The sequence below is a fragment of the Oenanthe melanoleuca genome, chromosome 3 (assembly GCF_029582105.1).
Source record: "Oenanthe melanoleuca isolate GR-GAL-2019-014 chromosome 3, OMel1.0, whole genome shotgun sequence".
Taxonomy (NCBI): Eukaryota; Metazoa; Chordata; class Aves; order Passeriformes; family Muscicapidae; genus Oenanthe; species Oenanthe melanoleuca.
The window spans coordinates 103,441,763-103,459,524 of NC_079336.1; positions in this window are offsets into that span (position 1 = coordinate 103,441,763).

The window sequence follows — 17,762 nt, forward strand, 5'->3', positions numbered from 1 at the left end:
CATCAGCCAGGTGAGCTCCTGGGGCTGTTCCAGATACAGCCATCAGCCAGGTGAGCTCCTGGGGCTGTTCCAGATACAGCCATCGGCCAGGTGAGCTCCTGGGGCTGTTCCAGATACAGCCATCGGCCAGGTGAGCTCATGGGGCTGTTCCAGATACAGCCATCAGCCAGGTGAGCTTGTAGGGCTGTTCCAGATACAGCCATCAGCCAGGTGGGCTCATGGGGCTGTTCCAGATACAGCCATCAGCCAGCTGAGCTTGTGGGGCTGTTCCAGATACAGCCATCAGCCAGGTGAGCGTGTGGGGCTGTTCCAGATACAGCCATCAGCCAGGTGAGCTCGTGGGGCTGTTCCAGATACAGCCATCAGCCAGCTGAGCTTGTGGGGCTGTTCCAGATACAGCCATCAGCCAGGTGAGCTCGTGGGGCTGTTCCAGATACAGCCATCAGCCAGGTGAGCTTGTAGGGCTGGCTGCAGTGAGCTGCTGGGGCACCTGACATTGCATCTGAGGCCAGCTGAAGGCAGGAAAGGGGGAATTTACCTTTTCCCATTGGAGAATCTGCCCTGCCTGAATGGTGGGACCTTAATGTTGCAGTGTCTCACTTGTGGTGTCTCCCTGGTTGGAAGGTGGGAAGGCAGTGAGGGAGAGCTGAGTGATGGCCCAGGGAGCTGCCTCTTCTGAGCAGCCACCAGTGCCCCCCAGGCCTTCCCTTTGTGCCCTTCCTTCCTTCTCCATCAGGACACCAACGTGCCTCACAGCGCTTTGGCTTTGGCTTGCAGCAGCAGAGTCACACGCTCGCCCATCCCTGGAGAAAGTCCCTGCTCAGAGCCCACCCAGGCACAGCTGCTCTGCAGCTCCCCTGTCACCCACAGCACCATGCAGCACCTCACAAGGGGCAGGGGCATGGCAAGGCTCTCACCCAGAGGAGGAAACCTGCAGAACAGGTCCGGGCAAATTCGGATTTCTTCGTGTTCGCCGCATCCACCTGCACAGGCACCAGCACAGCCACATCCCTCCCCTCCAAACACACTGAGGAGGGACAGCATCAGCAGGAAGACCACCAGAATAAAGATGGAGCAAGCTGGAGTGAGTTGTTGCCACCTGGCTCTGTGGCATTCCAGCTGAGAGACTATGTGTTTTTCTATCACCAATTCCCTGCTTCTTTCCCTTTGTAACTTTTAATGGAAAAATGTGTGGGCAGTTTCCATTATGCCTGTGCTGTTTCAGACAAATTAAGGGGTTGGCTAAGAAATGGCTGGTTTCATATTTCATACAGAAAACACACACATGCACATATTTATATGCCTATGTAAATTAATTTAGGATATCCTCTAGTCATGTGCTGTACAGCAGCTCGCTGCCAAGCAGTGCCTGCAGGGACAGTCCCACAGCAGAGCACTTCCTTGCCTCCTGCACAGGCATGGGGCTATTTTTGCACTTGCCCAGGGGGGAGAAGGGCCAGGAGGCTAAAATGGCAGCACTCACTCTTCAGCTCTGCCTCCTACTTTATGAGTGGCAGGTTTATTCATTTTTCCTTTTCAGCTGCGCTGCTGAAGCCACAGATGCCTTTTATGACTCTGCTAATTTTCTATCAGAGTTATAAAGTTTTTCCTTATTTATTCTCTATCTCAAGAAGGATCTGGGGGTGGGTGGGGGGGTTTAAACATACAGAGAAACTTTTCATTCAGTACATTGCACAGTTTTTAAGGGGGTTCAGAATGTTATATTCTGGAAGTGATAGCAATATTGCACAGGTCAAACTGGCCAAACCTAACACAGCTAAGTGTGGGTGGCTCTAGTCTTCAGAGGAGAGCTTAGATAATATTTCCTTTTTAAAACTGGGCAAACAGTGTTACATGTGTTAAATGTCAGAGCTGGCTGTTTATTATGGGTCTGACCAATGCTTTGCTTGAAGTGGAACAGTGCTTCACTTATGGATTTCAGGAGGACTCTGGTAAGACTCTGAAACGTGCCTGAAGCAAGGGACAGCATGTGCACACCATGGTGGTGGATACAGGATGTGAGTCAGAAAGTTTGGGGAGCAGAGAAGGCTTGGGAACCAGTTTCCACTCCAGGCACCATATTCCAGGCTGGCTCCTGCCTCTGCCAGCTGTGCTTAACCCATTTGCTGTGCTTAGCCCATTCCTTTGTCCCCAAACCCAAGCTGCTGCCATTCCCCTTTCCACAGTTGCCAGGGGCAGCTCTTGAGGGGGTGTTGCTCAGCCATGAAGCACAGAACTAGGACACAGCTGGCCTTGGAAAAGCCCCATCTGCCTGAGTAGGGCTCCCTGAGCTGGGTGAGGAAATGGCAGAAGTGCAAATGAGCTGGACCATGCAGACACAGGGATTCCTGTGTCCCACTGCCAAAAACCATGGGGGCAAATCTGGAGCAGTGTTCAGCCCTGCTGCAGTTCCCGTTACCCCAAAAAGGGCAGGGGATCCAGCTGGCATGACAGCTCCACCCAGGAGCCAGCTCCCACCAGGAGGCAGAAGCACAGCTCCATCTCATGTGCAAATGTCCCAGCTGTTCCAGTACAAACAGCAAGTGACAACTTGGAGAAGCATCAAGGTCTGCCACCACTGCCCTGCAGCAGTAACCACATCTGAACACCCTGAATTCAGTCCATCAGTTCTCCTACACATCCCTCATCTTCCAGCCTGCCTGGGAAACACCAAGAAAGAGTGTGGAAACAGGAGGAGTCTCTTTGGGTTGAGAGGATGCAGTAACAGGAATGGAGAACCTCTGGCCAGTGTGGGGAGGAAAGAACAGTGCATTGAGTTAAGTGTGGCCTCATTAAGGGTCATCCCAATGTAAATCAGGGTGTGGGCAATGATATCCTGAAGGAGAGTGGTCTCAGAGAGGGGGAAGTCAGAAGGAACAAAGCAAATCCTGAAAAGGAGCTGAGCAGAGAAAACACAGTGTCTATGTCCAAAGCAGGCTAAGGATTTCCCTTGCCTGGCTGTCCACTGACAGAACCATTCCCCAAATATTAAATCACCACTAGGTACACAATCCCAGAAAAGCCAAACTACAAGGCACAGCTGGCAGGTGTGAGGGGAGGTGCAATTCCTGAGCTGTTTCCCTGGATAACACGTGCTGGGAGAGGTCATGGCTGTGGCTGTACCACAGCTTCCAGCTGCCTCCATGGCAGTGGGTAACTGCTTAACCTTGACAAATATCTGTGTTTTGCCCTTGCCCATAGTGGCACAGCCCTCAGTGCTCCTGTGATTTGGTGCAGCTTCTGCTCCAGAGGTCAATCCCAATTCCTCCCAGCCCCATACCAGGCACCTGGGGTTCTGCCCCAGCACCACAATAGGGGTCTGGCTGGGGGCTCTTTTCCCACAAGGAAAGGGGGGACCTGGCCTCCTCTTCCTTCCCAGGAGGCACAAAGCCACGGGAGCAGCACAGGCTGGAGGTGGGGAGGAAGCTGGCTCAACCTCAAACACAATCCATCAGTGCTGGGTTGGGTGGGCTGGCTGGAAAGGCAGGGCTGTTTGTGCAGCTCAGCCTGTGAGCCACAGGGAAAGCACTGCCCTGGCCTGTCTGGCTGCCCAGCACTCTGGGGAGGAGGAAGGTGGGCAGCCCTGAGAGCTGTGTGCTTTCTGATCCAGCTGTGTACAGGAGCCAGCACTGCCAATCTGAATCTCACCCTGGGATGGGAGCAGCACCCAGCAGCCACAGAGGGGCTGAAGGAGCACAGGGAAGAGAGCCCAGTTCTGATGTCTAAGCCACTGAGGACAGATAATTCCAGCTTTAGAAGAGGAGATCTGCAAGGCCAGGGAATCCCACAGGACCATCTGCTCCATCTGACACCTCCAGGCTGGCAATTCTACCTTTTGAACAGAGCTTGAACAGGGTGGAGCAAATTTAATAGAATAGCCACCTATTTCTCCCACAGACTGCCTTCTTCAAGACTTTACAAAGCTTTCAGCAGATGTAGAGCTGCTCTCCAACATCTTCAAATCCAGAGCCCTCTAGAGAGAACCCCAGTTTGGGTTGGGAGGGAGCTCAAAGCTCACCTAGTTCCACCCACCACTGCACTGGGTTGCTCAGAGCCCCATCTAACCCAGCCCTGAAAGGTTCATAAAAGGGAAACAACAGCAGCAATGTGACCCCCCCGTAGCTCAGTCACCACCATGACATTTCACCCCCAAAAATGCCAAGAGCTGCCAGGCCCCTTTTGAACCAGCACTCCCAGCCTTCCTGCCCACTGGCTCAGTTTTTCAGGTCAAGCCAGGTGTGGACTTCAAAGAAAAGGCTTGAAAGGCTCCTCTAATCAACATGTTTGCTGCTAAACCTGGGGCACAGGGGACAAGTGACAGCCCCACTCCTACCATGAGCTTGCCCTTGGCTTTGCAAAGGTCTCACTGCATCCCTGGGCTCTCAAGTCTGGCAGCACAGCTCTGCATCACTGGCAATGGCCACTGCATTGCCCCTATCCCCAGACACTTCTCATGCCAGAGTTTTCTTTTTTTGATGGGAAGAGAGACAAATCCAGACCTCCTGTATGAAGACAATTTGTCTCTTCTGGATGAGTTCCAGCATGAGGAGGGTACTTCATACATATGGGCTCTCTTTCATGTCTGATTGCTGGACTAAGACCACATTGTTGTCCAGCTCAAGGGAGAGAGAAAAAAAAGAGCAAAAACCACACAAATCAGGAAAGCATTAGGTGAACTTAGCTCAGAATACATCTTCTGACCAAATGGAGAGCAATGTTCTGTCATATAATTAGACCGTCTGCCGGAAGTCAAAGGGAACAAACTGTGATGCTTTCAGAGCTGTGGGAGCTGTGCAGTCCCAGGAGATGATCACATCCTCCCCACAGCATCAGCTGCCATCCCTGAACAGGTTGTGAAGGGACACTGTGGTTTAGAAAACCCTCAGAAACTCTTTCACTGCATTGCAGTTCCAAATGCCATTCCTCAGTCCCAGAATCACAGGGAGGTTTGGTTAGGGAGGGACTTCAGAGATGACCCAGCCTCACCCCTCCTGCCATGGGCAGGGATGGCACCCCCAGAACATGCAGGCAGGAAGACAAGGTGTGAAAACAGCCCTGGCTGATCTATAAGCCTTTGGACATCATCTTGAAATTTGCACAAGGTGAGCAAAACGGTGGGATTGGCAGTAAGGGGATAGTGGCACCATGAGCAGGAGAGCAGATCCAGTGAGTGGGACTGCACCAAACACTGGAGGGGAAAAAAACCACTCTGTACCCACACATGGTATCAAAGAAAAAATGAACCTGTCCTTCAGGTAATGTTTCTTTCAACAGCAACCTTTTCTGTGATGGGAGTGGCACAAATGGCATGGAAACAGCAGGCACAGCAAAGGGAACTTGAACACCCATATTTCTGCTCAGGGCCAGATCCTTCCACCCCCAAAGCCAGCAGCAAGGCTCAAATCATCCATAGCCCAGCCTGTTGTTTCAAGAATCAGCTCCTTACCAAGAAGAAACAAGTAAACATTTTCCATCCTCTTCTCTTCCTAGACGTTAGGCAAGAGTAACTTGTAAATTGCTTCCAGCAACTTCGAGACAACAAGGGAACAAACAACTATCAACAGGCATTACACTCATTGCTTCACACGAAAACAATTATGAGGCTGAAGGGATCCTGACAGGCAACTGGAAAGCAGTCCTTTTTATGCTAAATTTACTGTATTTTAGTCCAATTTTCCATGATTTAAAGTGTGCGATGCAATAAAGAGCTGGAATGCCTTCTTTTGTCACCAGATTTCACAGCCAAGGCCTCAGAGCACTTCTGTGAATCCACCTCTGCAATGCTTTTGCAGAGCAGATGGTTTAGGAAGCAATGAACTGGAAATAGAGGGCAGTTTGCAGAGCTGTTGGTGGTCACAGAGGAGGCTGTAACAAAACCAAAGCAGCATCCCAGTATCTGGGCTCCCTGATCCCGTGCCCTCCTTGGGCAGATGTCTGCTGACATCCCACCAGACCTCCTCACCTGGAGCTGGAGCTCCCCATCTGCACTGCACCCTGGCAATGAGAGAAATGCAGAAAGAAAGATGAGATGGGTTCATTGAGGGAGGAGAGCACAGGAAGGGAGACACAGAACATTTTGTGGGATTCCAGATTCTTCCTGGGAAGAAAACAGCATCAGCTGCCTTGGCATCACTGCTGAGCAGACCAGAGCTAACTGGGACCATTTGAGGGTCCCAGTTCCATCCTTGTGGACAAGCAGCCCTGCTGCAAGAGCCAGTTGTGACCAGCTCTGCAGACAAAGGGCTCAAAGCCTGAGCAGACAGGAGGTTTTGGGGATCCCACACACATATGGGTGAGGTTTTTGTGCTTCCATGCAGAGGAACTTGCCTGCAGCCATAGGCCATGGTAACTCAGACTCCTTATGTTATCAGAATATAGCCACATGTTTACAGGGTTGGCTTAACTGTGTGCTTAGAGCAGAGCCCTTCCTGAGATCATTCACAGAATCCTGGAATCATTAAGGTTGGAAAAGATCTCCAAGATCATCAAGTCCAATCTTCAGCTGAATCCATGTCCACCAAGCCATATCCTCCACCACTGGCAGGATTTCCAGTCAAAATGGGGAAGGAGTTGAGGCCTTTCTACTAATACAGACTTTCTCAATAAGTTAAAACCAAAATCAGTGATCTACCAAGGCTTCTTATGATCCATAGTCAGCCCCTACAGAGGACAGGCTTAAGCAGGATCACAACCACACTCAGAATGTTTCTATGCTAAGTCCCTCTTGGGGATCTCAGCTCAACAAATATTTTTTACCTAATTTCCCCATAGCTTTTAAAGCCTGAAAGTAGTATTAGGAAAATGCATGGTGTCAAGAGAATTAACCTGACTGATGTCAGAGAGGAAGGTCTGTGGCTAAACTGGGACCTGACTGCAAATCCCTTTTCCCAAAGGGCTCCATCTTACTTGTAAAATCATAGGCACTGTTATGAAAGATCACTGAAACACAAGTGGTATTATTGCTGATATTTCTGAAGATTCCAGTAATTGTGTCTCATATTCACCAGTGGTTTAGACAGAAACTGAGCAGCCACCAGGCTGTGGCAAGAACAGGTATGTGCCCATGTTAAACACTGTCCACACCTCCAAGCAGCACACAGACAAATTCTTCAAAGAATTAGGAATGGGTGGATGCAGACAGGATTTGCTCTCAGTGCCCCTCTGCAATATGCCACTCACAGATGACACTGTCCTGCATCCACAAGGGCTTTGTTCTCTCTGGGGAGAAACCTCAGCCTTCAGTTTACTAAATGCAATTGCAGAAGCCAAAAGGGTGAGTCCCAAAGGCAGATATGTGAGCACAGGTGATGGAAGCACACAGGACATGTATTCCATCAGAGGGGATTGCTTGGGTCCTTAGGATGGGCACAGGTTGGGGCACAGCCCCAGCCATCACCTCCCACCCGGTGCCAGACAGCAGTCTGTGCTCCAGCCCCTTCCAAAAGATAAATTAGGGAGGGGAAGGGGGATGAGTGCTTCTGAAGCTCCCCCAGGAGAAGCTGCTGGCACAGGACACCTCTGCAGATGCAGCCTGCAAGCAGAGCTGGCAGTGGGATGCAGAGCCCATGGCAGCGAGGCTGCAGCACGTCCTGGCTCCAGCTGGGCAGTGCTCTCCTGACCCCCAAAGCCTCCCTGGGATTAAACACCTGCCTGGCCATGGGAGCCACAGTGGGACAGGGGGCTGCTTGCCAGGACAGGTTCCTGCCTCTCCCCTGCACTGGGCTTGGGAAAAACAAGGATGCTCATGGAGCAGCAGCAGGGGAGAGGAAAGGGGGAGCAAACACCTGCGGGTGCTGCTGGGGCAGAGATGTCCTGACCTCAGAGAGGAACCTGCTCTATCCCCACAGGGTCTGGAAGGAAAACAAAAGCTACAACTTAAAATCAGCTCCAGGGCCAGCTGTTCCTTTACATCACCATGGCTCACAAGTTCCCATCCCACGGCTGTGGCTGCCTTTGGTGGTGTAGGTAGACCCTCAGAAAAGCAACCAGGGGTCAGATCCCTTTTGTTCTCCTCACTCAGACTGTCTCCTTTCCTTACCCCCTGCCTCCAGCCAGATGTGCTCACTGCCTCTCTCCTACCAGCCTTTGCTTTCACCCTGGTGTTCATTCAGCAATTCAATTCAGGAAGCTGATCCAGCTGAAATCCTCAGCAAGGGGAAAAAAAAGTTTCCAACCAGAATATAAGCAGTGTCTTTGAACACACACACCAAAAAAAAACAAAAAAAAAAAACAAAAAAAAAAACCTTCCTAATTTGTTTTTTGAAAAAAAAAAATAGAAGAAAGAAAGTGATTGAAGTGTCTTCATAAAAATTTCCTTTTAAGTTGAAGAGAAGTGCCATAAAAATACCAACCTTCTAACACCGTAAATTGAGTGGTAGAGGAGATGGTGCCTTTACCAAAAGAAGCTGTATGGAATTCATCACTGCTTTACTCTTTTAAAATAAATCAGCTGGCAAAGTTGTGACGTGACCTACTTAATTTGTTGTCTTGAAACTTGATGAGCATTTAAGATTTGTTCCCAAAGCCTGGAAAATGAGAGAAGTGGGGGAAATGCAGGCACCAAATCCAAATCCCTGTGCTGAGATGCTGCTTTCTTTCAGACACTACAGGAGTCAGTGGCTGCATCAGTGCTGCATGTGGGAGAACAACTGGGCTCCAGTGGTCCTCACAAGGAGGTCCAGTCATCATCCTGACTTAAAGCAGGTCAGATGCTGTTTCTAGCAGAGGTTTGTTCCATATACCTTGACAAGTTTCCACTGATGGAGGTTTTACTCCACGCCTCAGCAAGCTGTCTTCCTCTCCACTAAGTTTTTGCAGAGTCCTTCTCCCTTTCTTCTTCCCTTTCTTCTTCCCTTTCTTCTTTTCTGCAGGTGACAGACACAGTGAGCAGCACCTTCCCTCTCTCCATCCACTGGAGCTGAATGCTGTTCACTATCCACTATTCCAAGCCTTTAATCTTGTAGCTCCTTGCACTTTCTCTCTTGCTCTCTTCTCACTTCCCCATTTTTACTTGCTTTCCACAAAATGTGGAGCCCAAACCCATGGGACTTTCTTTTTGTGGACATGGTTTTGTCCCAATGCACCACAGCTCCAACACACTCCTGCACTTATTTCAGGTTCAGTGCACACCTGGCAACCCACCCTTTGGAAAACTATCCACAACTCATTCAGAATCAATTTGCCTCTGTTATTATTGCCATAGCCTAAGACTACACAGATTTCCATATCCAAAACAAAACAAATCAAAAAAATCAAATACGGTATGGCTGTATCAAAAATCCCAAATCTCCCCACCCTCTCCCAGGTGAGACACTGAAAAACTCCCCTGGCACCACCTGAAGCACAGCCCTGCACCAAAAATGTGGCTCAAGGGCTCCAGAAAACCAAAGGTTTGGTGAGTAGATCTTGGTGCTTTCACTAAAAATCCTTTAATGGTTTAAAAGTGTTTGGGTGTTTGGGGATTTTATTTGTAGGGAGAGAAATCAATTGCATCTACCTGGTTGCATTCACAGCAGCTAAACCTTCTTTGAGATTTCATTTCTTCTCTGCTTTGATAAGATTGTGGCCCTTTAATAAGCTGAAGTATTCATATCCTTATGGCAATCTGGCACTGGAATTGTTTGCTTTAGCGCTGCAGATTGCACAAGAGACATGAAAGGTTTCGGCGTAGCTGGAAAGTCACTTTTGATGAAATCACCCATCGCTCCAAGGGCTGCATTCTTTACAATTTGTGCATACTGATGATATGTGTCTTCAGATGCGTTTTGGCAACCCTGTGCCATTCTCAGAAATCCATCTGGGGCTGGGGAACAAAGCAAAGGCACACGAACATGAGGAAGACAGAGCTGGCACAGCCACTGGGTGGAATTTCTTTAAGGAAGCTCGATCACTTGTTCATTTTGCTGGCAGGAAAAGATAGGAAAATGAGTGTTCCTGTTCTCTATGAACTTGGTGATATTGTTCAATCCCTCAGACAACATATAATTCATGGCAAAGCTGTGGCAGAATTCCTTTGCACTTATCCACAGTGTGGCTCTCCCCCAAAACACAGATCTCTGACTTCATTTCATACACAAAAATTGCCCAGATGAACAATAGCTCTAACTTCGGAGAAAAATCAGAACACTTGCCTTTATTCTCTTGTTTCAAAACTGCCAAAATTTATCATTATCATTCCATCAGTGGAAAAAGCACATCTTTTCATGCACTAAAACACAGGAGCAGACTCCATGATGTGATATGGATGGGGAGGTAACTTTTGAAGAGAATTTTCCAGGTAATGGTTTGAGCTTTGCCCTGGAAACCCTGAAAGGAAAGGCCCAAATTGTGTCCCATGCCTGGCAATGCCTCTCAGCACCAATGGCATCCAGCAGCCATCCCTGAGCCCAGAGCAGAATAAGGAGGTAGCACTTAATCCAAATCTCTTACTCCAGATCACAGCCTGGCTTAAATCTCCTCCATAGGTGGATATTTGTGTTACACCATGGATGTAGCTCCACACTGCAAATCATAATTACTACCCATCCCAGCTTTGCATTTCTTTTGGAGAAGAGCCATGAATCACTGAAGTGGAGCCTTGCAGTAGGAAATCCTCAGCCACAACAAAAAGATTTCATGCTTTATCTCCCCCTCTCAAGTATTTTAGCAGACAGACAGAGGATTTTCCTCCCAGTGACAACAATAACTACGCTCATTGAAGAAAAATATGTGGAACAGGAAGACCTACATTCCTTGTGTGAAAAATAAGAGTGGTCTTTGCCAATTGCATTTTTCAGGAACAACTCATCCACATGAAAAAATGGCTGGTGTGATAGTGTTCTGAACAGTGAGGCAATGGTAATGTGCTATATAACTGACAGATGGGGAAAATAGGGAAAAAAAAGGCTTGGTCTTTGTTTGTTCCTAATATTCCATTATTAATAAGCTCCTTTGACTCACATTTGAATGACTTGCATCTTCCCTGCTCCCTGCTTCCACTGCTTTGTGTAGCAACTGTACCTTGTTCCTAACTTCACCTTTCTCAGAAGTTTTGTTACCTTGTGCTTAAGAATCTTCTTGAAATAAATCCTGATGTCTTGGGCTCTTCAGGGCATAGATTTGGAAAGCTTGTGCTTCATCATTTAGTTATAAATTTAACTTAATCTGTATGTCCCTAAATTAATTCAGCTTACCCAAGGGGCATAGCTTAAGTGCAGCCTGGTAGTTCAGATAGCTGTATTGTGATGATGATTACAATGATGATGATGATGATGATGGATGGACAATGATGATGATGATGATGATGAATTATTATTGTTGTTGTTGTTGTTGTTACTTTTATTTTATTGTTATTACTATTTTTTTTAAAAATAGCTCAAAAGGGGGAATAAAGAGCTGGGGAGTATTTCCTAACCTGAGATTAGCTCAGCTGGTTGGAGCGTGGTGTTTGTGCCATGAGGGTTGTGAGTAAGAACTGGACCCGTGATCCTTGTGGGTCCCTTCCAACTCAGAGTATTTTGTGAATGTGTGAACCTCTTCTAAAGAATGACAAGGACATCAGCCTCACCTGTGAGATATTGCAGCACCCATATATTACAAAATGGGGAATTAAAAACACAAGGAGAGCACAATTCCTGCTGTCTACCTGAGCCCTGTTGTGCTCAGAGCAGGAGCCCACGGACGTTCCCCAGCTCCAGACTCCCTGGTGGCTCCACATCCAGTGGGTTTGCCCAAGCCACCCATGGCCATGACAGCAAAGGGCAGTGTCTCCTTCACACAAGGGTGCTGTGACCCACCCCATGGTGGCAGAGCTGCAGGAAACAGGGCAGACCCAAGGCAGAGAGGAGGCTTTGCCAGCGCGGGATGGAGCAGGGCACAGGCTGAGCCCTGCCAGTCCCACCGAGTGAAAACACTCAGCTCCCTCCCAGCCATCCAAATGAATGAAGAGCACTGCTGTTTGCATAAACACCAGCCAAAAGAAACCTTGGAGGCAGTTAGAAGGCTACTGCTTCATACAATATAGACCATGTTTCCAAATACAAATATTACGCTTGGCAGAGACGCTCCTTTGCTTCATGAGTTATGTTGCACTTTTTGTTATGTTTAAGTTTGTGCAAGAGGTATAAATAGCTGGGCTGGTATTAAATGAGCTTTTCATTTTTTTGGGGTTTTTTTTTTTTTGCAAAATATCAAAATGGTCCCAGCTCTTCATGGAACAAACACACACTATATTCCTGTGCCTGAATTTTTGTTGCTAATTCCAGAAAATACCATGTAACTGAAAAACAATGTTCAAGAGCCAGACGTGAAAAACACGTCTTTCCTATATGAAGTCATTTTGTTCAGAAGGCTGTCTGGAGGAGGGCATCTGGATCACCATAGAGCTGACATGTGTGCATACATGATTAGTGGCCTCCCAGAGCAGCAGCTCCTGCTCACTCTGCAGCGTGCAAAGCCCCATGTCCCAGCTGAGGATGAGTGGGTGAGACAGGGGGACCTGGTTTGGGGTGTCCATCACAACTGCTTGGGCTGCTCCTGCATTCCCTAAGAGCAGAGACAACAGGCAGTCCTGGTTATGTCCTGATTGTAGACACAAGATGAGGCTTTGTACTGTGTACAGGGATAATTATGGGCACCAGGCAAATCCCAAAAACCATCAAGCCTCTCCAACGTGAAAAAATGCTACAACCTGAAGGCCAGAAGGCACTTTGAATTGCTCTTTGAAAAATCTGAGTGTGCATAAACAGAGAGCACAGCAGGGCCCTCACTAGGAAAATCCCCACTGCTTTTTTATCACCACAATGGCAGCATCTACCTGGTTTAACCAATTCCTACCTGAATGGATAAAAGAGTTACTTTTAAAGATGGGTGCAGATTGAACTATCCAACATGGGTGCAACATGGAATTATTGTCTTGGATAAACCAGGGAGGGGAGTTCAAATCCTGTTAGTTTAGCATAGGAAAGGATTATCACTTCAGAGAGCACAAAGAGCTGTCTATTCCCACTGAATTCAATACCGATTTCCATTTTTTAAAAACCAACTTACTAAATATTCCCATTTTTTTTCGAAGTGTTACAAGGCCACCAATAGAGCAGACATCAACTGAAAATGTGAGATTAGTGATTAATGATCACTACTTCTGCAGCCCACAGAAAATGAATAATGCATACTGTTCAGTTGCAGGGATGTTAAAGGGAATGGCACACAAAATCCTTTGCTAAATAAAAGATATTTTGCTTGTGAGTGGACATGGGGAATGTGATTTTTCAGTTTGTCATGCAGTACCTTTCCATCCATTCATTCCACCTCAGCAGTCAGGTGAGAGCAGCCAAGGAGAGTCTCACCTCACCAATGCTTTGAGGCTCAGATGTTGGAACAGCATCAGCCCAAATGCTGGAGATTAACAGTAAAAAGTACAGGAAGAAACACAAAACCATTTTCTCCTCTAATCCCTCATGGTTTTGCTGATGGCCAGACCCACTCATCAGAAGCAGATGACTGTGCATTGCATTACATCTTTATAAATAGCTCATTGACTATTCTTCTGGTTATTTCCTCTTGTACCAATGGGTACAATAGGGAAAAATATTGGTCATCACCACTGTTACAGTGGCTGATGGATCAGAATAAGAATTACTTTCAAAACCCCACAGAAATGTTAGTAATCTCTGCATTTCAGGAGGTGTCCAACCAGTAATAGTCATCCTACAGCACTGTGGCCAATCTCAGTTGAAAGGCTTTTGCTTATCTTGCAATCAATGGCTCTTGAGCTCATTTTCATTTTACATTTTTGGCTGTGAGAAGTAGCTTGTTTCTCAGCCAGCATGATAATCCCCAGAAAACATACTTAGAAAGAGCTGAGTTAGACTTATGCAGCTCTGGACTCATTTTCTACAAAAACAGCATCTCCCAAAACAAAGGTGTGGGACAAAGCAAACACACTGTGAACTAGAGAAGAGTCATTCCCTGCCTCTGCTTGCTGCCATTTCTCATTTGGAAAAAAAAAAAGTGTATTTTTAACAACACAGAATTAGTACAGGGTGGTGAACCTAAAGCTGTCATTAGAGGCTGCCAAATGAGCCCCTGTCCCTTGTGCTGGTGAGTAAACAGGGGTGTACAAGGGCTGAACAAACAAATAAACAGAGCAGGCAGGGGTGGCTTTTTGGGCTCCAGCATGGGTCAGTGGTGTGGGAGTGAAGAGAAACCCTGAGCTATTTTCTCTCTGCTTTCACACCAGACACTGGTACGGGTGCCTGGGGTCCCTGTCTGGACTGGTGAGATCAGCTCAGTTTCCTGTTTCCCTGTGGTCAGACCCATCAAAACATCATTCCACTCATGGAGGAGCCCCTTGCAGTGCTATTGAAGGAGCACAGCATAGAGGATATTAGCCTCTGGATTAATTAATCTGGTCAGTGAGATTCCTTTACAAAGCAGGCAGATGCCAGCCCATCAAAGCTGCAGAATGTATGAGCAGAGTTTATAATTCTTAACCTGCATTGCTTGCATGGAGCCACATCCCAGCAGGAGCTGGGCACCCTCCTGTACAACCTCTGTGCATGGTCAGACAAGCCAGGGTGGGTTCTACCAGTGTAAAAATGACATGCAGACTACTCTGTATGAATGGTTTGAGCTCTGTGCCTGCCCATGCCTGGTGACTTCAAACATTCTCAATAACTTCCCTGGGAAATCAAATGTGAACCAGACTTGTGACACCTCTCTGATGGTGGCCTTGCCAGCAGAGCTCAGACAAACTTCCCTGCATTTGTATGAAGAAATAAAAATATCATCCTCTGGTTCCTTTCCCTAACCTGCCCACAAAAGCCTAGCAGAATTTCTGCTAAAATTAAAACCTTACTCATGCATAAAGGAGGAAAAGAAAGGAGGCTGAGGAAAACATGATGTACACAGACTTGGCAAACACCAGTCTTGGTTTCTGTATTGGGATTAGGACAGCCCAGCCAGGGTAAGTCCCTTTCTGGGCAATCTTACAGCTATATTTATGGTAGTTGTGCTTCTGCTACAGATTTTGTTTTCCCATTCACATAATATTCCACACCTTCTTAGTCCATCTTCACCATGAATCCAAAATTGTCCATTTGCTTTGAAGCCAACTACTACTTCCTCTCCTTGGCTAAGATAGTTCTGTTAAGAAAAGGTAACACCTTAAGTATGCTTTGACTTTGCTTTTTGTACTTAAGAGATTAAAGTTTTCTTCTGATTTTTTAAAAGTGTAGAAGTATCATTGTGTTAAACATATCCATCAAAAGCAATAACTGCTTTCACTTGCATATTGTTATTATAAAACCTACAGGACTGACATTCTCACACAGGCAACAAAGACAAAGAGTATGCCAGCATTTTTTGGTTTGTAAAGTTAGGATCCAAAGGTACCTCTTGCTGATGTAGGTTGTGGAGATTCTGCCTGAGGTGTCTCCATTGGGAAGCTCTGCTGGCTGACCCAGGTGAGTCTGAGCCCTGCTATGCAGTTTGAGAGAAGTTTCCCTGCATAACTCACAGGCATCATTCAACCAAAGCCAAACTTTGCCTTCCATACCCTCCTAAACACTGTCCCTGCTTCTGCACCAGGGCTATGGGGTCATTTGGGTTACTGAAGTTTAGCAGCCTGTCAAAAGGTTCCCAAAATTCCTGCAATTTGCAGAGGTGGACAGTGGTGTGGAAACCTGGGAGTTGCACAGCTGAGCCAGGGATGGGCATCCATCCCCCTGCCCTTCTGTCCATCCCTGGGTGCCACGTGGCTCCAAACTCCATATCCACGAGTCAGTGACATTCCTAGGGGAGAGCACACAGAGCACGAGGCAGCTGTGATTTAGCTGCTGAGGAAGTAATGATTTATATTAACATTTGAAGCAGGTCATTAAAATGACCCCCTCACTGCAAACCCCATGCTGAGCAAGATATTTTCTTGTAAATTATTTACCAGCAAGCTTTCCATACTTTTGCCTTGTAGGTTTTCCATAACTGAAGCCAGGCTCACTCACATTTCCCAAGCCATGGTAGCAGCTTTTCTTCAAACAGTGAAGACATCTCAAGGCTGCTGCAAATTGGTTGGGACAGCTCAGCAAAGAAGCAGAATTTGGGGCTATTTGTGGCTCCAGGGAAGCCTTCAAGCCCCTTCCAGTACCTAAAGGGGATTTTTTAAAAAGTTTGGGATAAATTTTGTAGCAGGTCCTGTTGGGAACAGGACAAAGTATATTTTAAACTGAAGGAGGGTTGATTTAGAGTAGGTATTAGGAAGAAATTTTTTACAGTGGGGACAGTGAAACACATACATGAGAAGCTATGTCTCCATCCCTGGAAACATTTAAGGTCAGGTTGGATGGGGTTTTGAGCAACCTGATGTAGTGCAGAGGGGTTTGGACTAGCTGGTCTTTCCAACCCAAACCATTCCATGATTTTGTGATCATGGAGCACCCAGAGCTGGTCTCCTTATTTGGGAAAACCCCAAATCCTGCTGCACACCCTCCTCTGGATCTGCAGAACTTCTTTTCTAGGCAGAGAAATCTGGGAAGCTGAAGCGGTCACTGCAATGTTCATATCCCACTTTTTCCATCATGAATTAAATTATACTAATGTCCTTCTGAGAGGCATTTATAATCTTGCAATCTCACATTATCCAGTCCAAACTCCCACTGAAACCCATGGAAGCAATCTATCTTGTGTTATGACAGCTTCAGCCAGGCTTCAGTCTCCAAAGGACAATCACAGCTGAAGATAAACAAACAAGCTACACAGTTCTGTTTGATTTTGCCTTTTAAGTATAAGTATTTTTCATCTGTGTAACTAGAACTGTTCCTTCACAAATGAGGCTGGATCATATTACGTGCTCCTTTTTGATAGCATGAGAAACAAAATGTTTGCATTTATTTAGCTGGCAGATTGCTTTCTCCTTTTATGGAGGGGAAAAAAGCCTTGATCAAAAAATCAGAATACTTACTCTCATCATAAAGAGTACTGATTTTGGACATTCTAAACATCTGATGGATCTTAAAGAGTAAGATTCTTATAAAATCAAATAATAAGCATGACTAAAGGATAAATGAATATTTAGATAAAATATATATATCAGATATATATAGATAGATATAGATATAGATGATACAGATATACAGATATATAGATATAGATATAGATATAGATATAGATATAGATATAGATATAGATATAGATATAGATATAGATATAGATATAGATATAAAGAATAAAGATAATAAAGCCCCATTCTTGCTTCAGGACCAGCCACATATGAAGTATCCATACTGAAAACATTCAGTATTTGATGTCAAAGCAAATTCATACCTACACCACAAGTAGCTGGAAGAAGCCAACACTTCCAGGAGGGCAGATAATTTTTTTTTTTTTTTTTTTTTAAGCAGAGACTCATATAAACCATACAAAGGAAAACTATTTGCTTGTGATCATGTTTGTACCTTCATTTTTTTAATTGTTCCTTTCGGACAATTCCAGGCAAGTGAAGCCGCCCGAGCTCAGCCCGGGTTTCGCACAGAGCGCTTCTCTCTCGGCTCTTCCCCAGGAGCATCTCTCCCATGGCTGCTGTGCCAACTCCTGCCTTACAGCCTGTCTTGGGTTGCCATACAGGATGTGGCCAGAAATGTGTATTCTATCACCAGCTGCTGAACTGGGTGGGGCAGTGACCCTTATCTCCTGGCACATATTATCTGCTAATGGGCATCTTTAAACCAGCTGGGGCAATCATCTTTATCTTTCCCACAGCCCATCCTCCCTCCAGGAAGATATCATCT